At 40.6% G+C, this 26,419-nt stretch overlaps 1 protein-coding gene across 2 annotated transcripts in view; it reads left to right on the top strand.

Annotated features, from left to right (window-relative positions):
- The first annotated feature begins 4,178 nt into the window (after positions 1 to 4,178).
- lingo2 (leucine rich repeat and Ig domain containing 2) overlaps positions 4,179 to 26,419 on the top strand; it is a 290,394-nt gene continuing 268,153 nt past the window's right edge. For both annotated transcript variants that reach the window (XR_008386669.1, XM_053631972.1), the window contains exon 1: positions 4,179 to 4,897. The gene's annotated coding sequence lies outside the window, so the exon portion shown is untranslated. The remainder of the gene's footprint in view (positions 4,898 to 26,419) is intronic.

The raw sequence follows: 26,419 nt of genomic DNA on the forward strand, positions 1-26,419 counted from the left end.
CAAAATGTCTGGCTTATGCATTTAACCCTGTTCCTTGAGAAGGGAATGAGATGTTGCATGAGTTCCACGCTGTGGGAAGCACCCTTGCACGTGACCGGCATCTGAAGCTTGTGTAACATCACGCCTATTTATAAGCCTGCCGTGATCAGGTGATGTGGCAATTAAGCGTCTCGCGTGATATAAAAATGGCACCATCAGCCTCTATTATCTGAAACGAAGACGCAATTCACAGGCCTGCCCCAGGATGACAAAGCTACGCAATGTCTCGTTCCCTTCTCAGGGAACAGGGTTACATAAGTAACCCAGACGTTCCCTTGCGACGGGAACTCAACGTTGCGTGAGTTCCACGCTGTGGGAATCACAACACAACTAAGAGCGTGTGTATTAACTGGGTAAGTGTGTGGTACAAAATCCAAATTATTGGTCATTCATTTCATCTTCATGCCTAGAACCTGTCAGGAGTTTAATATTTACGCCTCAGTACTTGGTACACTCTAAAAAAAACGTTATTTAATGATTCTTTAGGAGTTTATTAAATTGTTAGGCGTTCCTAGATTCCTAAACCTTTTGTTATAGGGAATTACCATTGTAGGAACCTCTAACAATTCTCCCAGAGGGACAACTGAAGAACCCTTAGGGATATAACTTTGAAAGTATAATTACAGTCCATAAGGTTCCTAAAGCGAATTCTAAGTTTGCATTACAGTCAGTTTCCCAGAAAGAAGTTGAAACCTCATACAGTTGGAGTGAACATGGTGATATTGTTTATGAAGGATAACAGAAACCATGAAATGAATCGTTTTTCTCAGGAAAGGTCAGTATATCAGGATGAAGTGGTGATGGAATGGTTGCTGTTATGAACTTGTCATTCTTTATTTTTTTCTTTCTCTATAAAATCACATTGACCGAGGAAAAGCCAGGCCAGCTGACTACTTGGGTAGTCAATCTATGATTGTGGAGCTTTGTAATTTCTTCAAAATATAGGAAAACATATTTAACCAACGATCTCATTTTCACAAGGTTTCTTCCATAAAATGTTGCTCTTAAATGAATATTAGATTTGAGGTTTTTAACACCGAATTAGCAAATACACTGGAGACTCCTTCCATAACTGTTAAATGAATGTCTTCTTACAGAAAACTTCACTATATTAATGATTAAAAACGTTTTTAAACCTGAACACAGAATTCAACGGCACTGTTGTATTAACATGTATTAACAAACAAATTTTTTAAAAAGTTTTTTTTCCAGGCAGCTTTGCATTTATTCATTTTTTTCCTTTGTAGCGGTGTGCTCTGACACACACCATTAAACTCAGCATGTTACCAAATTCTGTCTCCATGTATTTGAATCGGAACAATGCAAATATATGTGTAGCACGGTGATCTGTTGCAATGAACCTTACACAACCTTACCATCTGCTATAAAACAACAACAAAAACACAAACTAGTACCAGAAACAAGAAGCAATTTCCCTTCATTAGCTTAAGTCGGCTTTACGCTGTAAGATTTTCAGCAGAGATCAGAGGTCTTAGAACGCATAACGTTTTAATAACAATTTAGTGTCATAGTGTGAGTGTGAGCACTGTTATAAATAGGACAGTATAGGATGATGCCAAACTTATGAAAAAGCTACAAACATTTTAATGGCGATGTTAAAATGTAAAAGAAATATGATAGAGGCTGGCGGGCCGGACGGTGGTGGTGGTGGTGGGGGTGGGGTTGATGGGAGGGGTTAGGGGTCATTACCTTAAGCTCACTTGTTTATGTTTGTGATTCATGCTGATCACAAACATAAGCAGAATGTAGTCATTTTCTTTAATCACAGGTTTATTATTAGAAAATTATTATCATGTCGTCATGTAACACAGTCTGTTATAGAACTCCGTATAGTTTATAAGTAATAATCTTCAAAGTGCACTGAAATCACACTGGTTAAGGAAGCTACAGTATGAAGCCCCATGATCCCGAGTTCACATCCCAGGACTGGAAGAGGTTGAGGGTGTGAGCCAGCAGCCGGAGAGGCACCAGCGCCATTACCTGTCCCGTCCACCGCTGTGACCTCAAACAAGATCCCGATCTCTCAGAACTGCTCCGCAGGCGCCTGAGAGGCTGACCCTGCTCTCTGATCCTGCAGCGATAAAGGCAAAAAATAAAAAAATAAACACTAAGCAGCAACACAACAGCTGCAATTTCTTTAGGAGAACTTTTAAAGGTAGCACTAACCGAGTTTACTCCACAAAACATTGTTTGTGGGTCTCATTTTGATTCTTAATATGTATGCAAATGTGTTCATAAAAGCACCGATTCCAATTTTCTTAAACATGCGTGATGCTAAAAACAGACTAGGCATCACATTACGCTACAGAATGTTCATGTATGAGTGTTAATGAACGCCAAGCTTATTCACTGGTATACCAATTGGCATGGATCTACTGTCAGGATCTTTATGGAAGACAACCTCTATGGTTAGGTATGTGTGCTATGCAACATAGTGAGAACAAAACCATAAAACATTGAAGAAAATAAAAGGGAAGGTGAGATTATTAGAATGAAATACAGCCCCAGTTCCCCAATTGGGATTGTATGTGCATCTTCGGTACTCTATTTTTAAATGCGTTTCTGTTTACTGTAATGCCTCAAAGTAACCTCTGTGACAGTTTTTGGAGTAAGCAGGTATGTGTTATCCCCCCAAAAATATACCAATAGCGTAGTCTTAATTTTTTTTATCCCCACAATAAAAATGAACCAGTAGACATTCTGGAATAATGTGGAGTGACGGAACCCCTGAAAGTTATTATTCGACACCATTTTCCCACTTAAAATACACGCTGCACATGTATATACTGTAGATAGAGTTACTGTTTTTGGTTTTTTTGAAGTTTCGCATGATTTTTCCTGTGCCTCTCAGGTTTCCTCTCATTATCCAAAAACGCACCAGTAGGCGGATTGGCTACTCCAACTTGCCCCTAGTTGTCGATGGGTGTATAAATGTGTGTGTTGTCTCATCCAAGTTGTATTCCTGAGATTCCGGATCCACGGAGACCACAATAAAGCACTTTACTGAAGATGAGCGATGCGTTATCCAGCGAGATCGGACTGAAATAAGACACACGCCCCTGCTAATCTCTCATGTTCACCTTATGATCATTTTCAGTGCTAATAAAATTTCCACACTGATCCTAAACATGTCTGTCAGCATGCCCGCAAGGCCGACACTCGTCTGCGTCCTCGCACCACAGCACGGTCCCTTGTCCTTTTCCAATATTCGCCTCTCGCTCACTGATTCCCACCGCTCCGTTTTGTGCAGCTGTGTGACGGATGAAGGATTGTGGGAGATTTTTGCTTAGAGCTAATTATCACTGCTGTTCAGTATGCGTGATATTAGCCTGTGCATTACGCTAGCAATCTGCCTGCTAGTTCTATTTCCGTCAACCTCTTCAATTAGCCATGACAGCTGGCTAACATCAGATGGTGACCTTTGTTTCTTGGGCAAAGGGAGTTCTCTAACTTGAAAACTTCAATGCATTCTGATTAGAAAGACTCTCTTAACACTCTGTCTCTATCTCTCTCTCTATCTCGCTGTATTTATCTTTATCTAAACCAGGGGATTTCAACTAAACTGTGGCAGCAAGGGCATGGTTCAGCGCTGGCTGTGAACAGGACACGGAGTCACCACTTTGGACCAGCACCATGGCCTTGTAGTGTAGAGTAAACAACACTTCTTTGTCCAGTACTTCGTTGTTAAACAGTCTGTTTTGATCATTGAAATGTCGTCAGTTCACTGATCAGGTAAATAAAATGAAAAATCCGCAAAAATGTGATTGAAATGCGTGTGATTGGCTGCAACGGATGATCTCCTACAGAAGCTCTTGAGAAAACTGGACATTTTTTTCATACGCAGTATATATATATACAGTATTTTGGGTTTTCATGTTCGCTCCTCGGAGACACTTTGCCGCATCCTGACCGCTTGATGATGCCTGATCTAGGCCTTTCTTTCCATATCGCTGACTAGTGAATTCTGCTACATATTCAGCCGAACAACATTCTGGTCCCTGAGGAATCTGAGAAAGTGTGGGCTGAGGATGCTTATCTTTCACCGAGGCTGAGAATGCTGAAGCAGTTAATTGACAGACAGAGTGCGAGAGAGAGCGAGAGAGAGAGTGAGAGAGGTAGAGAACAGCCGTGAAAGAGAAGGAGGGAGGGGATGTGCATGTGAGAGCATGCATGAGATCAAGCGAGGGAGGGAGGCAGAGAGAGAGAGAGAGAGAGAGATGCGTTCACTCCGATCGCGCCCGTCTCCCGGCGTCTAACAGAAAAGGGAGAATTTTTACAGAACACCAGCAAGCAGAGGAGGACGAGGACAACTGTGAGGATTATTCCCTGTAAAAACATCACCTCGGCTTGTGGATACTGTGCGTTTGTGGAGAGTGTGTGTGTGTGTATGTGTGTGTGTGTGTGTGTGAGTGTTCCCCGTCCTGAAGTTATACAGGATGCGAGCGGGGGATGAACAGAACGTGGCGCGGCAGGATCCTTCGAGGCAGGAACGCCAGCGCTGCTTCTAGCCACTGACAAGCGCGTCAGGACCGCTCTCTCTCTCTTTCCTCATTCCTCTCTCTCTCTTTACCCTTTCTGTCCTTTTTTTTTTTTCTCTTTCTATCTCTCCTTCATTTGAAATCCTCACAGAACAGCACGGAATACGGCAGACGGACAAGGGGAAAGATTCATCACACGATCCTAAAGAGGACACGAATCGAGGATTTTACTGATAAGACACAGTCGAGTACGGATCTCAGGCAGCTTGTCGGAAGACTTTGAGATTTTTACCCGGTGCACCGCTTGCTTTTCTTCCTAGTTGTGGATGTTGTGTGGAACCTCGGAAAAGCTTCTGCAGGTAAGATTGATGGTGATTAGTGTCTTAGTGTGTGTGAGTGTGTGTGTGAGTTGATAAAGCTGTGATTCGAGCGCTAAGGAGAGAAGACAAGACAGCCAAGGGAACGGGATATGATTTGAACCCAATGAGCAAACTGGGTTAAGTTTAGCACACGTCGTCTGGGTCTTTTTTCTTTCTTATTTATATATTCATGGATTTATTTTTGTCACAATGGACGTTTAGATCCAATCTGATGTTTTCCGGATTGTTCTGACTGTTCTTCTCCACAAAGAGTGAAATGAAGAGGTGGTCATGGAATCATCTTGGAATGTTAATTACTTTGGATTATTTCACCCTCCCGATGTTTTGCCAGCTGACATGACTTATCTATTCAGCATCCCTCCTTCATCCAAACCATGCATTTCCTACATTTACATTGTGTGTGCGTGTGTGTGTGTGTGAGTGGGCTAAAATTGATAACGCTTGATAGGGTGGGTTTGATAGAGGCGTGTCTGCACTGTTACCGGTGCTAAAACGAAGAGTGCGCATCCATCTCGTATCCAGCTGAAGGACACACTCTTCTGGCTGGGTGTGAGCGTCCTGCAGTTCCTTTTCTCGTCCTCTTCCTCCACACTGGACAAGTACTGATCTCTTAGAAAGAAAAAAAAAAGAGCCCGATTAAATATTCACAAAGGCAGGCACGTCCTGTCCGTGCTGAAATATTTACAATAATTTAATAATATATGAAGCCAACGACTATAGTTTTTTTTTTTTTTTTTTGCATCCATATAAATGACCACTAGATGACTTTGCCGGTAGATGTGCAGCGCTCCCCTTGATAAGGCACTCACTAAGGGACCCTACAGAGGCTGCAGCTGGGAAAAAGGGTTTCTTTGTAGTTTTATGATACAGGTTTAATTCGAGTCATAAATCTGAGTGAGAAGTTGTAACCCTTATGAAGCTTTAATATCCTGTTTCTATTTATTTTGTCTTCGGCACTTTGATGTAGAGCGGTCTTCCTAGAGATAGATATTATCTCGCCGAGACCCCCATCCGTGTGTGATATGGCCGAGATCTGTGAGTTCTCAGCCTTTTGATGATTTATTGAACGCTGAGCCAGTGGCATTCCATAGATGCTCGGTTTTTTATTTGGGGTAGAGGCTGCTCTAGATTCAGGCGAGGTCTTGGTTTAGAGATGCATTCCTTCATGGGTTATGAGGTGATCCTTAACATCCTCACTTTTCTGACAAACAAACCTCGCTTGCTCTTTGTCCTTCTCTTATTCCAGTCTGTTAAGGAAAAGGGAGGGCTGTAAACGAACGTGCGTCGTCTGATGGCATACAAGCCGCCCTTTCACTTTTCAGTGCCTTGCTGATGTTTTGCATCTCCGATCTGAGCAAAGGGAAAGTCTGGGTAAAAAGCTCATCTGAGTGATGATCTCTGTTTTCATTTCAGGCTTCAGATTTCTAATTGAGATTACTTTGGAACATTCCCATTGGCTGACGTGTATGGAGTCAAAATTGGAGCAGTGGATGTAGTATTGACACGCTCTCAGTGGGATGTCATTCAGGATATCCAGTATACAGTATAAATGCTGTAGATATACAGTATACAAATGTAATGTTTTATTAAATATGAACCATACCAGATATTGATACAGTATGTCAGCAGTGTCATCGTGGTGTGTGAATTCTCTGAACTCTGACAGTTCCTCAACCTCAGCTACATCACTGCAGTTTATAATTGGTTGCAATTAGAGATCGGGACTGTTTCTCATGACCTTTATTTGTATGCACCTACGATCTCCGCGACCCGGAACAAGCACTTACTAAGGATGATTGCCATTCATCCACACATGAAAATAAAACCCTCCTATCCTCAGGATCCCAGTCCTAACAATGTATAGTGCTCCTACTTTTCGTATTTGTATTTGTTAAGAACATGTCATCTGTTCATATCTAGTTGTATCACTGATACAAATGTAAAGCAATTGATGTAATGCATATGATGTATTTTACAATTGTTTTTAAATGTATTTAATGTTCATTCACTCATTCATTCATCTTTAGTGAGTATTGTATTCTGGTCCGGGTCCAGAGCCAATCCCAGGAATACTAGAAGCTAGACAGGAATACATCTTGGATGGGGACACCTTGGATCCAAAGGACCATGGATACACATTCACACTTTGGGCCAAGTGGCAGGAGAACCCAAAGGGCGTGTATTCACTGTAAAAAAGAAAATTGTAGAACCTGAGATGGACTGGTGTTCTAACCAGGGTTTGTTCTCACCTCACTCCCAGTCACGCCCAGGATAGGCTCTGGATCCAACACGATGCAAACCACGATAAAACACTTAAGCACTGAAGATGAATGAATGAAACTGGTGAACTGTAGCATCTCACCTGAGCAGGCTGATCAAGCATCTGGAGCAGAACGACTCAGAAGACTAATGTGTGAAAATGAAAATTGGCTTGGCTAGCACAACAGCTCCATATGTTAAATGTGCCGAGAAAGCAAGGCCTCGAGCTTTGGATGTCTTGGGAATCAGGAAAACAAGGAGTAAGGAGAACTCTAAACACTGTTGGGGTTTGTTAATGCATATCGAGTTCCACCTTAACTAATTATTCGTCTTTCAGGACAGCATGCGATATTCTCCAAGGATATCGCTTTACAAATGATCCATGACTCATCATTCGTCAGTTGTAAGTGTACAGGTACAGATATAATAGAATTCCTACTGTACTTCCAGAGGTGAAACAGGACGTATGCTACATTAGGCTAAATCAACCAAGAGTGGTACCCAGCTGCACCAGATGTTGTCTTGCTGTACTGGTGGTGGTGCACCTGGGAAATGTTGACACCTTAGACATGTCCATGAATGATGTGTTTGTGTAAAATGAGAATGACTACAAAATCTTCCGAGAGCGTGCCGTATTATTTTACCGTAACATCTCACAACCGGATGAGTGGACACGTCTGAAGCAGTTGTCACATCCTATTCACCGGTCAGTTAAATACCTCAGCCACATCATATTTTATTCATGTTGGCATCCAGAAGTGATCTCCACTGATCCTTAGAAGTACACTAGTTCCATTTTGATACCAAAGGTACCTTCTGAAAAGGCAGCTTGGATGAACTTCAACATGGGATCCACCACAAGGAGGTGCAGTTTGTCCTCTGGATGAAGTAAAGGTCATTTTGAACCAGAACAGCTGCCGAGAGACAGAGAGAGAGAGAGAGAGAGAGAGAGAGAGATCAGCATAATGTGGTGAGAAGATGTCAAGTTAAAGAAAGACCTAGCTTTTAGCACTTAGCTCAAATATCCTATTGGAACATCACACATGGTCGAATTTTGTCTTCCTCATTCTCTCAGAAACAAATGCTGAAAGAGAAACACAAATCCTATTCTGTTCATTCTGTTCTCAATTGGAAAATAATCAACTCTGCTTCAGCATGCCTCACTGATTATTTTCCTATATCAGCACCACATAGAGTGATTTCTTCCTACAGAGCTTGGGTAACTGAAGATTAAAACCCATCTAAGACCCTCTGACATGTTCAAAATCCATCTTTAGTGTATTTACCCTTTCCTTTTTATGTAGATAAACTCTCCATTGATTTGAATTGAAGCTCCTGCCAAATAAATACACGTCCTAAATGAATGTCACAACGTCAGTCTGGCCTTTCGTTCCATCTTAACCCGTCAGCTCTCTGAACTGACCTGCCATTCTGATTCAGTTCCACCTCATTCATCTGGATAGACCACAACTCATTCTGCTCAAGCCACAAGGACATAATTGCATTGTTGAAAAACATTCACTCCACTGGCACAAACTGCCACTGTCCTGGCTTTGCACCATGAGAAACTGCAAGTCATTCTGAAATTTAACATTCACTTGCGTTAACAAGTTTATTGTCAAAACAACTTCGACAAACGTCGCGCACACTGTCATCGATTTTCTTTAAAAAAAAAAAATTACGAACTTTCCAAACAGCCGAGCTTCCCCTAAACAAAATCACGCCGTGTAAATACTTAATGCATTTCCAGGATGTGAGGTCTTAACCGATTAGACACAGAGCTTGCAGCCATATGTTCAGCGTGTACATTACGAAGCTAACATAATCAATTAACTCTCGCTCTTCTGCTCACGTTTGAGATGATGTTCCTTTTCACTCTTGCTGTGGTGTCTGGAAGGTTCTGTCACAGGGCTTGGCACTGTGAGCCTTGTTGATCGGATCATTAGTGTGTATCAGGGTGATGTTGGCTTGGCAAGGGCATCCTCTAATGACCGCCTTCGCCGCTAATGACTGCCAAGCTAAATAAGAGAAAATAGATCTCATTTGGATTAGTGTGGCTTGTTGACGGTATCCAACTGGCTAGACCTCGGATGTGAAGGCACAATTTGAAGCTCTTGCTCTTACCTGCTTGTCTAGTAATTTGGAAATCCATTATCGACCATTTCATGTTATTTTTCGATGAGCCAGTTGCTCGGAACAAGCCTGATAACTGACGTTAATGATGTAGTGAATGTTACTGTCATGAATTCATGTTTCCGAGTGCGACACGCTCAGCTTTGTTTTGTTTTGAATTCGCTAGATGTGCTTTTGCTTTGGATGTGTCTCCGCCCCCGACCTGCTGTATTTCCTGATTCTCCCTTTCTCGCTTTACATTTTAAAAAGTTTGTTAATTTATCATGCAAGCTCGTTTCCGTCAGGAAATATTACGTAGACGTCCGTCGCAATTATGATTTTTTTTTTATTTACGGTTGACAAGTGACATAATATCATGCAATTGCAATTGTTATCTCATAATTGTGACATATTCTGCAACTGCGACTTTTTATCTTGCAATTTTGACCCTTTAACTTGCAACTGCGACATAATATCACGGAATCGTGACCTTTTTCTCTCACGGTTGTGACTTTATTTCGCAATTCTGACGTAATATCGCACAATTGCGACTTTGTGAGAAGCAAAACCTCGCAGTAACTCACAGTTGAGAGGTTTAAAGTCACATATTTGAGGTAATCGTTCGCAGTTGCGGAGAGAAAAGTCGCATTTGCGTGATTGTAACTTGCGATTGCTAGTTCGTGTCCTCTGCAAGCTGTGGTAGTCGGAGGCAGGAGCCGAGAACGTAAGAAAAGGATTTTTATTTTGAGAGTTATCCATTCAGACAGCATTAAACAAGAATAATGCATATTCGTAAAATGGGAAAACAAGCGATTGTCTAAACCAGTAGGTCTTTGTAGGAGCTAGGTACAAAGAACTGGGAAGACAAGCATAAGAAGCAATGCTCTGAAATGCACAATTACAATCAACACGACAGGGTTCAAATAAACAAACTAATCAAGATCTAGAGAAAGAACAGTCAGGGAACACACCGATGACAGGACAGGGTGGAGACAGGACCATAATAAAGGTACATGTAGTGAACTCATAATAAAATATAAGAGTGACAGTTGTATCAAGTCGAAGGGTTCAAGGCGTTATCCTTGTATCCAGGTATTAAAGATCCAAACTCGTTTTCCCTCTGCCGCACGTTGTCTCGTCTTATCGTGAACTAACTCCTTAATATTTAATGTCCAGGAGATTGTTATCCAAGGATTTAAGCTGGTACACTTTGTATGGAATATGTTTTTCCTTCCAGGCATGGCAGAGGCATATTTATTTTTAAATATATATTCAGACAGATATTGCACTTCAACATTTAGTCTTAGCCAAGATATCCTAAAGGCAGCACTGATGCACTTATTAAAACTCAGTCGAAGTTTCAGAGCATTCCCAAGTGCTCAGGAATACAAATACTTCAAAACCAATAGAGGGCTTCACATAAGACATCATTTTCTCCTGGTGCTTTATCTGTTCCAGGCTTTCCCTACATGTCTGCATTGCCAGAATCATTTTTTATTTTTTTTTTAGACTGACTACTCCTCATATATTTCCTATAAATACATAACACCATCCACGATCACCTCACTTCACAGAGAAATGTTTTCAAAATTGGCTATCTCTGCCCTGCTCATGGCTCTATCACACCAAATTGATTTCTCTGTGCTTCGGGCAAATCAAGGACTCTCAATTAAAAGAAGGAATCTCAGTCCACAGTCAAAAACAAAACCCTTTTCCTAAAACAGAACTTTTTTTTAATTTATTTATTTATTTATTTTATGTAGCCACAAAACAAAGGAAACCTTAAATCTGCCTTAAATCTAGGTGAGGTGGACTGGCACCCTGTCCAGGGTGTACCCCACCTTGTGCCCAGTGCTCCCTGGGATAGGCTCCAGGTTCCCCCTCGACCCTGAAGAAGGAGTAAGTGGTAGAAGATGGATGGATGGATGGATGGATCTAGGTGAGGTTCTGAAAGGGGAGAAGACTGGCTGGTGTGGATGGTCAGGGTTGGAATTGGATCCTGAGGGGGGACTGGTGATGGCATGGATGGAAGAGGGCGTTGTACGTATGCAGATAAACCGGTTAACACCATAGCAAGAGGGAGGATCAGGAGGGATGGAGAATGGCAGAGAACCTGACTCCCGGCGCTCTAAACTCTGGGTAGAACTTCCATCGTAGACAACAATGGACTACTAGCTTACTGTATATGCGTAGTGTGAAGGTTTTGAGCAGTTTGGTGGACAACAAGAAGGAGATTAGTAGGAGGAATAGAACCGTCCTTATTCAGATTCTGACCTTCATCCAGTGTTTGATTTATATCATGCTCCTGCTGGCACACATTATCATGAACGTTCTAACGTTCTTTCTGTAAATTCCAACCAAATGAGTTTACCACCTTCGAGTCAATTCGATGGTGCTCTACTTGAATGAAGGAGTATGTCTGACTGCCGAGCGCATCCTTCTGGATTATTGATTTCATAAATAATAGCCACAACTGGCTGGCATGTAGACTGAAATCCACTGCAGTGTTCAGAACTGCGGGCCAATATTTACATGGTGAATTTGATGAGCATGTCACGCTGAAGAGGCTTTGCAATGTTAATTAGTCGAGGATGGACGACAAATTAGCACCATACCGTTGTTTAATATTAAGGAATTCCCCGAATCGTTCAGTTAGTCCAGCCATAACTCTGACGTCTGTTGGATTAGCATCTATTAATCACTGATGCTAATCTTTGACCCAAATAATGGCCATCCTCTAATTAGTTCTAGACAGCATTGGAAGAAAATAAAACCGTAGATTTGATTCTAATCATGAAGTGGTTTTAAAATGTTTATGATTCTGCGATTGTGCGTTCATTCAGAAATATGCGAGTTAAAGCAAATCAACATTTTAGGATGTTTTGTGGTCTTATTCACCCTCTCATATGTTATCAATGCTCATGGGTAGGGGATTTTTAGGAAAATCTAACTTTCTCTAACCCATCGCATTAGTGGCAGTGTGATGAGAGCATTATGGGAACAGAATCCATTATCCTGATGTTTTATTACAGATTTTTTTATTCAAGAGAAAAAGAAAGAAAGCCTTTATTGTGACTGATAAAAGGATAATAAAGTGAGATTCCTCTCCACTGTTCTTCACAGAATAACTGAGCCTCCGAAATATATTATATTGGAAACTTCCTAATAAAATGGAAAAAAAAAATAAATAAATGCTTGCACTTATGGGGAATAAAAATAATAATAATAATAATAATTATGTAAAGCTCTGGATATGTTTCGATAATTAAAGGGGAAATTGTGGTAGTAAATAAATGAAATGAACGAATGACTCCGTAAATGAATGAATCAATAAATAAATAAATAAAATAAAAGGAAGTCTGAAAGAAGTAAAGGTGGAGAGGAGGATGAGAGGAACGATGATGCATGAATGAAAGAAAGAAAGAAACAATGCAGGGTGAAAGAAAGATTTAGATGGATGAAAGAATTGAAGAAAGACAGAAAGAAGGACAAAAGAAAGATTTAGATGGAGGAAAGGGTGATGTGGTGAATGTATAAAAAACTAGAGAGAGAAAGAAAGAAAGAAAGAAAGAAAGAAAGGTGGATGAATGAATGAGCTAAAGAAAGCAAGAACAGGGGAAAGATGGGAAACAATCAGATAGAAAAATTAATTAATTAATTAATTAATTAATTAATTACTTCCCCAGATCTCTGTAACATGGGGACATTAAGGCGCACCTGAACTGAATGAAAGGATGAGAGAATTAGCACTCACTAAATGCTAAAAATGGCCGCATTTTTTTTTGTACTAATTAAAATAAAGAAGATAATATAAATACACCAAATGGCTGAATCATGGTCATAAGAGAATGTTTGTCCAACACGGCACAAGAAATCTCATCAAGCAAAAGACCAACGTCGGTGAACGGCAGTTAGCGTAGGGGCGTTTATCATCTCTCCGTATGCAACACTCAGTGACATGTACCGGTGCGTTTTATAATCGAAGCACGCAGCCTGGTTATGATAGAAGGCGTATTAGCCAGCGGGATGCATGGGGGATGTTAATCTGTTGTTTGTCTGTAAGGACCCCTGAACAAAGCCAGAGCATCTGAATGATGACCTTTACCTCGTTGTGAGTAAGCGCTCCTCTCATTGTCAACATATGTAATTCCTAGCCTTGGATGCCAGCAGGGTTCTGGATTATAAATCAGCGGAAGTGCATCCGAGCGAGCGACCCGCGGCCCCTGGGCCTGGCTGATGGGACGGCGGCGGACAGACGGGCTGTCTTCGTGTCGCCGTCTAAAAACCCTGGTCAGAAGGTGGCCTTTTCAGAGGCCAAGGAGAGAAAGCGGCTTTTATCAAACTGCCGCAGACGTGGAGCTGGCATTCTGTCATCCGCCCGTGGGTGTGTGTGTGTGTGTGTGTGTGTGTGGCTATTTATAGAAAACACTGATTTCTCTCCTACTTCACTGTCATTGTCACTGATAAAGGACTCAACTGTCAACACAACAACATGACAAACAGGTCTGAGCCAGAAATACAGGCAGGAACATAGCAAAGGCACAACCGTCAGCAGCACTGGGTCATTTCAGTAACCTCGGAGTAGCCCTTATAAGGCTACATAACACCTACACACGCATTCCATGACGACTGACATCAACCTGCAAAAATATTCTTATAGGTATCACATACAATACGGCCGGTTTCGATCATTTCTGAAGTATATAACGCATACTGTATATTATCTCTGTCCCTGAATTAGAATAGCGCTTATAAGCCTACATAACACCTACATAAGCATTCCATGACAACTGACATTAACCTGCATAAATACTCTAATAGGTACCACTTGATATAAAGCCAGCTTTTGTCACTTTTGACATACATAACACAGATATTTCCTCTATCCCTGAAATACAGTAGTGCTTATAAGCCTACATAACACTTACATAAGCATTCCATTCCAACTGACATACATCTGCATGAATATTCCAATAGGTATCACCTCACATAAAGCTTTTGTCATTCTTGATGTACTTAACACCTGAGTCAAGATGGATTTAAATCAACATAAGGCTGTTATAACAATTTCCAGGCTGACTTATGTCAGGTTATAACAGTCATTACAGTGTAATAACAACGTTACGTCTGTTTCCTCTGGAAACAAATTGAAGTGTGTTTCTTTCTTTCTAGCTTATGCTTATAAATCCTTTAGGAATGCTTATGACAATGTTATAACACTGTAATAATAGTGAGCGTCATGTGTTTTTGTTTTTTTTTTTTAACTCTGGCTCTGAATGAAAAGAGTTTTTGTTAAAGGTTTCATGACTGTTATATGACTGGTAGATTAGTCACGTAATGACATAACGAATATCTGTCACATCAGTTACGTCATCAAAATTGGCGAAAGCAGCCATGACAGCTGACTTCTGGTTATAACCCTTTATAGACACTTATATAGATTTACGTCACGTGGGCTTAGAGAGATTTCCATACAGGATTCACTTCTTTTCACACGTAGGGTACATTCTTCGGACGTGATTTTATCACATGATTCCTTCATATCCACACGTGATGACATCGTTCCTATGATGTCACGTGTTTTTGTTTTTTTTTTTCTTGAACGTTCAGAGCATTACGTGAGGAAATGCATTTTCGTAGTTTTTCTCACGATCACACACTGACGTAATCGTGTGGAAAAATTTACGATCCCATACGTTTGAAACGCTTTCTGTTCCCGTAATGGCCCTGATTCCAAATAAATAAATAAATAAATAAATAAATGAATGAGTGAATAAATAAATAAATAAACCCTGAGTATTTCTTTTCCAATCAATGGCGTTTATTGGCTTTAAAGAAATTCTAAAAGGATCTGTCGGAAACTATTCCACGGGAAAGGATTTTTTTTTTAAAAAAAAGAAAAAAAAATTAGAAAAAAAAAAAAAAAACGGCTTTTCAACTCGTTTAATTGGATGTCGAGTAGCTTTGAGATTCGTCCTGCATCTCGCGGTGGTCAGATATTGAAAAATATGATTTGATTTCGATCCAGGTGGTCGTCTGGCATGATGTGAATTTTAAACTGAGGCGCTCACGGCTCCTCCGGGGCGCCGAGAGAGAAATACGGGGGAGGAGGGGCGTGAGGATGCAGTTAATTCTGAGGAAAAAATGTGTTTAATGAATGCCAACGAGGCTGCGCGAGCGATGTTGAATGTGTGGGAGAGGAACCGAGTGAATGCACTTGTGCTCCAATTCCGTTCATGTCGTGATTGCGAGCGACACACCTACGCTGCCTTTCCCTTCTATTAATACGTCGCTGTAATTCCATCTGACAAGTTGAATATGTAGAGCAAAGGATGTGTTGTGTTTGCGTCTAAAGACAGAAGGTGGAAATACACACATTCATCATCATCAGCGCCACGTGACGGGAACGTGTGTAAGGAGAAGTGATATTTCATTCTTCGGAGCTGTAGGTGACCTTGAGCCGGCCATATCAGGGCTCCATCATCACAGCTTATACTGAGTGACTAATGCACTCTGGGTTCGACTCCACACCTTTTCCATTAACAGAGATCGTGCATTGGAACAGCAGGTGAATTAGCGTAGCTCTTTCGGCAAGGACGTACAGTGCAGTATTCGGTTCTATCATTATTTATGCAGGTTCCTGGTATTCAGAATCCGGTTACGCACGTGAATAAGTCTCTTTTGTAAGCTCCACATACAAAAAAAGAAAAGAAAAAAACACCTCTGTGTATTTCAGCACTATAAGACAGCCATTTTTTTCTTAAGTAAAGGCGACTGAGGCGCCATCTTTAAAACTGAAAAAAAAAAATAAAAAAACAGGGATAGAAAATGCGAACTCAATAAGTAAATAGAGTTTCCTTTTTTTGTGTTGTTCTTTGCTGTTGAATTTTTTATCTTTGCTATCAAATGCGGTAATACAATGGCGTACCGTAAAAGCAACAAAGAATTAAATCACGGTAAACTTTTGTAATAAATGGCAAAACTTGTCACGTAACGGTGCAGTAAGATTGTTTTTCGAAAATCAAGATTAGGTCTAAGTAGATGAATTTGACATACGGAGAATGATGAATGATTTATTTTTACTTCTTGAGTCAACCCACTTTCCCCATCCCCACCCATTTTCACAAAGCTCCGCCCCCTAGGATTGGATCCAGCGGTCCAAATAGTGGGTTTACTCAGCCTCAGAATTACTCAGAATTGCACCTTTAAATTATGTTTCTCTTTCAGTTTATAACGTATCTTAACATAATTGATTTTTTTTTTTTTTAAATTAGAATTTAAACTTTAAAAAAATTTAACTTAACGTGACATGGACATTTCAATCAGTCTTATGAACTCCCTGTAACGTGCCACCACTCGATGATTACGAAACCTTGATGTAGTGGCTTAATTACAACATTCAGGACGATAATAATTGCAAAATAATCAAGAAGATTGTGTCAGGTATTGAGGAATTACTCTCATCGACGTGAAGTTCGATTCTTTTCCGATTCTTTTTCATTGTACAGTGTTTTATTCCTCTTATAACACAGCAAGTTGACAACAGTTGCACGTTTTTTTTTTCTTTATTAAAGAAGGTTGTCATCTTTTTTTTATCTGGTTCGTGTTACATCCTTCTTTCAACAACGAATCAAGACAATCACTGTCTTACAAAGAATACTCCATGACGCATGATGGGACGGATTTCCAAGCCTAGTATATTCCAAGCCGGGGCGGCTGTGGCTCAGGTGGTAGAGCGGGTTGTCCACTAATCCACTAATCATAGGGTTAGTGGTTTGATTCCCGGCCCTCATGAGCTCCACATGACCCCACATGACTCCACATGACCCTATATGACCCTACATGACTCCACATGACTCCACATGACCCCACATGACTCCACATGACCCCGCATGACTCCACATGACTCCACATGACTCCACATGCCGAAGTGTCCTTGGGCAAGACACTGAACCCAACATGTAAAAATAATCAATGAATAAATTAATAGAACAATTAAAAAAATATATATATATAAAAAAGTGTGAATTTGCTTTCACGCCATTTCTTTATATCTTTATATCTGGCATCCTGACTCAACTCCTGTTCAGTGATTAGTAAGTGTGTCTCTGTGCTGTTAAAAATCTGTTGCATACACGTTTCTAACTCCCTCCTCTGCACTCAACATGGCGGAAAATATCTCTCCCTGCGCTCTAGGTTGGAAAATTGCATCACGGCGAAGCAGGAATGTGTTTTTACCGCTCCCTGGGATAGCTGTTCTTTACGTTATGTGATAATAAAATACAAATGCTGTGCTGAATGAATGCAGAAACACCGGTGAATAACTGAATAACGGCTCCTCTCTGAGCATAAGCTCGCTTATCATCCGTGAACTGCTCTACATCGTTTCTTCTCCCAGATGCACTTCTGTAGGAATCGGACAGTAGCTGCATTTCGTTGCATGTTCTGCGTCTCTCGGGGATTTCGGCTTTGCGTTATCTTGTCAAATTGAGCTCACGAAGATGAAAGTCATGAACCAAGAGCTCACACACACACACACACACCGAGCGAGTCTGCGTCACACATCACACCGATGGCCACATTTCTATCTCTTGGACCATAAAACACCTCTCCTTTCAGAAAGCGGTTATAAATTATTCATGGCTCGGATGCGCCTGCCCCCGGATCAATGCCAGCTCAAAGACTGTGTTCAGTGGCATTTGGTTCAAGGCCACATTTGATCACTTCCTCTTCAGGCTCTTTTTTTTTTTTTGTCTCAGCCCAGAAAGATGTCACTATCTCCATTTGATTGTAAGCTGCTGTTGAACAAGACAGCAACACACACACACACAGACACACACAAGAATAATAATGAAAATGTTTTTTTTTTGTTATCATGTAAGAGATAAAACGCTCCATGTCATGTTGTTATAGGAAAATAATCAACAACAGGGTGGTGTGATTAAGCAACTTCAAATTTGATTATTTTCCAATAACTCATACGTTCCAATAATGTTTCTTACATTACAGAAGTGTAAAAAGTGTATTAAAAAAATAATAAAAAATCCTCATACTGACTGTTATGAAGCACTGAAACTGGAGACTCCTTCCAAAAATGCTTAATAAACGTCTCCTCGAGGTTAAATTCTCTCACCAGGCTCCGATGGGTTTTTTTTTTTTTTCCCGTCTGGTCATGAAAGACGTCATTATCGTCATCTCTTTGTAAGCTGCTGTTAAATCAGAGAGAGAGAGAGAGAGAGAGAGAGAGACTTAAAGTTGAGGAAAATTGGAATGATCTTTGATGAATCATGAAGCCAGATGGACGGCGTTATTCAAAAGGGACAGAGAGGAAAAAGGAAAAATAGACTGCATTTGATTCACGTCTCGTCTCGCCTGAGAAACACATGCCAGAGAGTCATGCATGACAATAAGCCAGCTTGCACTGTGATCATGTTGATCAAAATGTGGCTTGAAAGATGCCCGGGATATTAGCAAGACTTTGCTTTTCAGCTCCTGGTCTGTCACGTCCGCAGTCTCAAGGCTGAGCGTTAACTTTGACGCCAAGCGAGATTGAAATTTTTTTTACTTTTTCATTCCTTTCTCCCTCAGAAGCTGCAAAACAACAGCTCCGAATCACTTATGCACTCCGAATCATCCTGGTGTTGAAGAATCCGCTCTCGCCGTGTCTTTTAAACGAGTACTATTCTCAGCGCCGTGCCTGCTTGAGTGGAAAATGTGACATTTATGATTCACAGGGCATTAAAGAGCAGCGCTGAAATGCTAGGCTTCTGCAAGAGCAAACATTTTCTCTCTTCCACTCTTTGGCACTTTGCTTCTCACACTCGTTCTCTTTCTCTCACTCGATGAAAGCCCAGATGGCCGGAGCAGATGCCCAAGACTCACTCAGGAAGAACGGAAACCCTCCTCCTCCTTTTCTCCTGCCTCTTGTTTAGGTGTCTGAGATACATTTTCGAGGAGGTGATTGGATGAGCTCCGTGGTCCTGCTGCGCCCCGGCTGAGGGCGAGATGCTTCAGCTAAATTTAGATTAAAAGGTCTTCCATCACCACAGGCAGAAAAAGCAACAAAAACTCCAGTGGTTTTCTGTCGAGGCTGCAGATTCAGAGACTACGCCTGACAGTGTACTGTATATACACCTCATTAACGGAGAGAAGTACACAATAGAAAGACACACCTAGTGCACGTTAACAATTCTTTTCGGACAATTTGTGTTCTGTAAATAGAGACTGTTGAAACTCTCATTTCAGCGAGGAAATACTGAAAAAAAGTTGGCCGAGGTGGAAAAGTCGGCTACGAGCATGCGAAAAAGGCCGATGGGATTATGCATTTGGAATGACGTCCTGTTAGACTGAGGAAAATAATCAGTGTGTAATAAAGTAGAGCTACTTTTACCATCACGGGTGTTTAACTCCTCTTACACCACAGCAATTGCATCTCTCAGGTATTAAAGAACAGCAGGTCACTCATCATGACTTTGTAGTTACATTTGATCTTGTGGAACGTGACACAAAACAAACCCTTGAAGTTGCAGCTTTACCTCTGATGGTTACAAAGCACCGACACTGGAGACTCCTTCCATAAATGTTTCATAAATGTCAACTTATGGTAAGGAAAGCTTTAACACATTCCTGCGAATGAGCTGTTACTGTAGAAATGATAACACTCTCAACATGCTGCAGTTATAGACCTTCTGACCAATCAGAATCCAGAATTCAGCAACACCATGTTCGAAGGAAACGTATTGACTGTAAAGATAACATATATATATATATTTACAAATCCTCACACTGATTACGATTCACAATTATACTTTGTCCTTTTTTTATGTACAGGATGTCCCAAAAGTCTCCATACATAGGGGAAAGTAACACTTTTTATTCAAATGTGTTCCAAATTTTTTCATACTTCGTTAATATGATTTTTTTTTTCCAGATATTTTAGGGCATTTTTCAGCCTTTAAGGATGCCCTTGACAAAAGAAGAACATATTGAAATCATTCTCGTGGCAGGATCAGGAAGCTGTCGCAAGGTTGCGACGGACTTTAACGGGAAACATGCCAAGCATAAACGAGAAGAGTTGGGAAGGAACAACCCGACATGGGGCTGGCAAACATACTCCAAACATACTGGAGATTTCTGGGACACCGTGTATTTATAGTGACATTTAATGTTGTGGAAGAAACAAATTCCTGTTAACCCTTACAGTATGTTATAGCAGCCGTGGTATGAAAGAGGGTAACACCTGTAGTCGGATGAGAAGTCCAACAGGAATCGCTACACTCTAAATTCAATTGTCATTATTGTGGGAAAAAAATAAAAATGAAAATAAAATCCACCATTTAAGATTGCATGTTTCTTTAAAAAATTTTGAACCATGTCATCTTTGTTCAGCTTCACCCAAATCAAGAGTAAGGATCAGGAAAAGCAGTGTGTATCTCGGTGATGAAAAAGACCATTAGCCAGAAGTGGGTCACGCTGTCAGCCGAGGAGAGCCAGGCCACTTTCTCAGCAGAGAGACTACTCTCGGTGTTTGCTTTAACGTTGACCTGTGTCTGCTCCTGCTCACAAAGTGTTAGCTCACTAACAGCGTGTGTGTGTGTGTGTGTGCTTTTGGTTTTCGAACCGCCCGCTGGACATCGGTTCTTTCAGATCTGTATAACTTACCAACAGAAAAGTGCCAGAGTGCCAATCAGAGATCCTCATGGGTGTCAAAAACGCAGGCATGGTGCAACTCGGTACAGTTTTAAAGCTAAAAGCTGGACAAATTGTGAGTTGCCCTCACACGTCTGTGAGGTCTCTTTGCGGTCTCTCGGTAACACGACAAGCTGTGTTCATTTGATTTTTTTTGTCTCATTAACTTGAAGAGAGAGAACAGAGAGAGAGAATAGAGAGAGGGATGGTGAGGGAACGTGTGTTTATAGCTGCTATAACGTAAGTGACAACAGGAACTAACTCGTTTCACAGAACATTCCATAACATAAAATGTAACTGTAAATGGATAAAAAAAAAGTGTCATTATTCATTTTTAAATGTATAATCATTGGCAAATTGCTGTGGTTGAAGACGAATAAAAAACATTTCTTGTGCTTGTTACAGGAAAACAGTAACCTCACTTCATTACACCATGCTGTTGTTGATTATTCGCCTGTATTAGTGCGCCCCATCTATTTTATTCCCTACTTAATAAAAAGTGATTAACATAGGGAAATAGTAAAATTGTGTCTTTTTTTGTTGTTGTTGTTATAATAAAAACGATCATGTAAACACTGACAGACAGCAGGGCATTTTTACAGTCCTGTGAAAAAATAAGTACACCCCATGAAAATTGTTGTCTTTTTTGACATATTTGGACGAGCAAACATTTGATCCTGTTTGAAACAGCGCCCATTAATGACGTCGATATACTTAAACAGTACCACAAGGAAAATTAGCTTTGTCTATCATTTATTCAACAGAAATATCAATAGATATGATATTCAACTGTGGTAAAAGTAAGTGCACCCTTGGGCTCAGAAGCTAGTACAGTATTGCCCCCTTTTAGCAGAAATAACTTCTTGTAGGCGTTTTACATTATTGTTCACCAGGCTTGCTGGAATTTTTGTCCACTCTTCCATGCAATATTCTATCAGTTGTAAGATGTTTGAGGGTTTTCTTGCATGTTCTGCACGTTTGAAATCCCTCCACAACATCTCAATGGGATTCAAATCCGAGCTTTGACTCGGCCGTTCCATAACCCTCCATTTCTTCTTTTTGAGATGTTCCTTGGTGGATTTGCTCGTGTGCTTAGGTTCATTATCTTGCTGAAAGGTCCACTTTTGGTTCAACTTGAACTCTCGGACAGATGGCCTCACGTTATCTTCAAGCACTCTTTGACATGATGTGGAATACATAGTTGAAGCAATGAATGCAAGCTGTCCAGTCTCTGAGGCAGCGAAGCAACCCCAAACCATAACATTTCCACCACCGTGCTTCACAGTTGGTATGAGGTGCTTCTCCTGAAAAGCTGTCTTTGGTCTAGACCAAACATGTCTGCTGTTACTGTGGCCAAACAACTCTATCTTTGATTCATCTGTCCAGAGCACATTATTCCACAAGGCCTGGTCTGTGCCTGTATGCTCATTGACAAACTGTAGTCTTGTGAAGGCTTTTTCCTGACACGCCTCCCACGCAGGTCAAATTTGCGCAATCTCTCTCTGATTGTAGACGCATGAACTTTGACACCAACAGTTGCAAGACTTACTAGCAGATCCTGTGATGAAATTTTGGGATTCTTGGAGACTTCTTTTTGCATCAGACAGTCTGCTCTTGGGCTGAATTTGCTGGGACGGCCAGTCGTGGACTAGTTGGCAGTCATTTGAAATCTGCACCATTTGTAGATTATTTTCCTTACAGTGGAATGATGTGTTTCAAATAATTTGGAGATCTTTTTAAATCCCTCGCCAGACTCTGTTTCACAGAGGATCAAATGTTTGTTTGTCCAAATAAGTATAAAAACAACAACAACAACAACAACAATTTCCATGGGGTGTGCTTATTTTTTCACATGACTTTATTCTTTTTTTTCTCCTACAAACCTACTTGGCAATTTGGTGATAAAATGAATGGTGTGTTTGTTAGTTAGCTTGATAGCTTTAGTTTCACTGAATACAACTGCATCTCTGTCAGAGATTCCATCTCTTAGGGTTAATCCAATAATCCTAGGACTCGGATTTAAAACTGTGAGAAAAATCTATCAAACACATCCAATTACTTCAGGATACAAACAGACAGCAAAGATGCTTAATTGGTGGTCGAACCAGCAGTGATGGAAAAAAACAAAAAAACAATATATATCTTTTTTGTTTTTTACTTTAGAATTCTCTCCTGTTCACTTGCATGTCATGTTACACCCACTCGAGGCTGGAAGAGAAACATAACATCAAGAGAGAAAGTTCTAGGCTCTGTGTTATGGCTGATAACACACAACTAAACTATTTCTTCTCTCGATCATGAAAAAATGGAACTTTTACTGAAAACATTCATCCAATTGAAAAACTCATTCTTTTTTTGTCTTCTGAGTATCTTATGGTTTTACATTCACGCTACACACCAGCACTCTGCTTCCATCCAGTCTCCATGTGGAATACACATCCATTACACCATTACACAATCCTGAAGAGGACATCTCATCAGATAATCAGGTTTTTTAAATGGTGTATTAAATGCAAAATCAGCAAGATGTCAGTTCAGTTAGACCGTGACGTTTACACCAGAACTAATATGTACCACATTAGGAAAACATACAAATGTAAATGATCACATGGTCTCTTTTTATTCTCCTATAACATAAGTCTATCAAAACATGTCTTGGACCTTTTAGCCAAATCATATAACAACTCTTGGAAAAAGATTATCGGTTCCATCGAGGACCTTTAAAGATTCTTCGGTTTGTTCCTCTTTGATTTCACGTAGAACCCTACAACAAAGGGTTTCCAATTTAGAAAGAGTTCTATGTAGAACCTATTTAGAAAGATAAGAACAACAACAACAAAAAAACTGATAGTCAGGAAATTAAGGGTTCTTAGATTCGTAAAGGGTTTCTACTCTCTGTAATGGAAACCCTTTGTGGTAGTAATCTACATAACAATAAGGACAAATTGAAGAAATTTTAAAGGTCAAGGATGGAACTCTGTAACGAAGAGTTGCCCATTCAGAGAAAGCTCCAAGTGGAACCCCTTAGGAGTGGATAGAATCCTTATCTATCCAAAGCTGCTTTGGGGTTCTTTGGATATCAATTAAAGCTTGTAGGCAGAACAAAATAGCCTGGAATTACCCTTAAAACTTTATTATTGGAAGAATTCTTAGCTAGCGAAAGGGGTAGAATTCATCTTCAGGGTGGGTAAAGGGGGTATGGGGGGTATAGAGGTTCTAAACCTGTCTTTGAAAGGCAGACTCTTTGTTGTAGGGTTCCATCAAGCACCTTTAAAGGTTGTTTGATTTGCCCCTGCAACGAAGGGTTTACCTTTCAGATCGAGTTCCTAGTAGAACCCGCTGAGAATGCTAATAACACTTACCTATCCAACGTAGCCTGGAGCAACCATTACACGTTTTTTTGGGAATGGTTCTTCACTTTGTAAAGGCATTCTACTTGTAAGTCTCTCAAGAGGGGGAACCCTTTTGTTGCAGGATTCCATTAAGCACTTTTAAAGTTATTTTTTGAGTTTGTCTGTTAGGAAGTTCTAAGACAGCCCCCCAACCCCCCCGGCCCCAAAAAAAAAAAAAAAAAAACCTAATTCAAGGGTTGTTCAAGGCTACTTTGCATACTTAGTTCTACTTTGAAATGGGACCCATTTGGTGTCAGGTTCCATCTATCATCTTCAAAGCTCGTTTGGTTTGTCCCTATGTGATTTAGTTTTAATAGAATCCCTTTGGAATCATGAGAACCCAGGAACTCTTTCTAGAAGGGGAACCCATTGTGTTAAGGTTACATCTTCCAGCTTTAAACACCCTCTGTTATGTAGAATATAAAAGGGTTCATAAAAGGGTTCTTCGATTATCACTTTAAGAGCCTATGCAGAACCCCACAACAGTGTTTACCTGTCTCCTGAGCCTTTTTAGCAATGTTATCTATGTAGTAGATAGTATTCTATCTATCTATCTATCTATCTATCTATCTATCTGATAATTTTAGGATTCCTTTACTGGTAAATTGTTTAAAGCACAAAGGTTGAAGAATCTTAGACAGGCGAGAATCTATCTGAAAAAGAAATGGTCGCGTGTCCATTTTGAAATGCTAAATTCTAAATCCTAAAGTAGAAGAGCATTTAGAAACATTTCCGCTTATCTCCTGAATGGTTGCTACCAATTCCGTGACAAACACAGGACTGACAGATGTAAAGGATTTCCATGAACATATTCTCTACTCCTGGCATAAAAATGCCTTTAGAAAGAAGGCATGTTTTTTTTTTATTGTATGATTCGATGCTGCATAGTGAGTTGGCACAGGTCTGGTACATCTCCACTGAAGGAAATGTGAAGCAGAATGTACAGCTTAAGGGCACAACAGCAGCAACCTGACTGAATCGTCACGCTCTGGAAACATACCCACTAGCCCGCGGATACTGGACCACGTCCGACAAACCTCTCGCGCTGACCCAGTTTTCTGTGTAAAAGACACACTCTGATGGATGATTTTACTATTTAAAAAAGTTCTAACACAGTGCATGCAGAATTATTTAGAAGCAATTATCAACTGCTGCCACACACCATCCTGCAAAAAGCACCACTTTTCTTTCGCCATGTTGGAGGAACATACGGTGCACAGCTCCTGTGTCAGAAAGAAAAATGGAGCTCCAGCAGCGAGGCAGCACAGTGTCAACGCTGTGTTTTGACAGCATCGGGTCACGTAGTCAACTGGGAGACGGGAACAAAAAGTGGGCAGCTGCTCCATGGCGCTTGATGGCCAACTGTTCGGAGCAGGTTTCTGCCCAGAACGTCACACATTCAGCAAAGCGACCAAACACATTGCTGCAAGAATTACGGCTCAACCGCCAGACGGCTTTCCTTACGCCGGACAGAGTGCTGACCTCATCTCACTCCTCATCACTGTAAATAACAATACATTCGTGCTTGCATGTGGCCAGATAGCAGACGCTTCCAAAATCTCGGTTTTTTACTCACACAGCTTTGCACGAATAATTCATAGCTGAGTTTTCTAATCTGTGTAAATGTTCTTAGTCCTGTGGAAAATATTAGCCAATTAAGTAGATTCCCTGCTCATCAAGAAAAAAAAGACTAAGACTTTAAGGTTTATTTACTGTTTCTAATCACAGCTTTATGGAAATACGGTGAGATCTCATGCAGAGCTGAGTAAAAAAAAATAAATGTTTGCACACTCACATGATAACATGAAGGAGTTGGGGGAAAAATTGCAGTTTACACCAATAAGTAAGGGTGTAAAGCTCAGGCTTCCACCTACCGCACAATTCTATTCAGTTCATAAGGCAACGATTCAATATGTGATGATAACACTGAACCTGCTACAATATGATACATTTATTAACACCTTTGTTTAGAATCTGGAGTAGGCCTACTGTTAATGATGATGATGTAGAGACGTCTTAAATGATCAGACTCATGGGCAAATCACACTGT

This window comes from Ictalurus furcatus, chromosome 8 (genome assembly GCF_023375685.1).
Source record: "Ictalurus furcatus strain D&B chromosome 8, Billie_1.0, whole genome shotgun sequence".
Classification (NCBI taxonomy): Eukaryota; Metazoa; Chordata; class Actinopteri; order Siluriformes; family Ictaluridae; genus Ictalurus; species Ictalurus furcatus.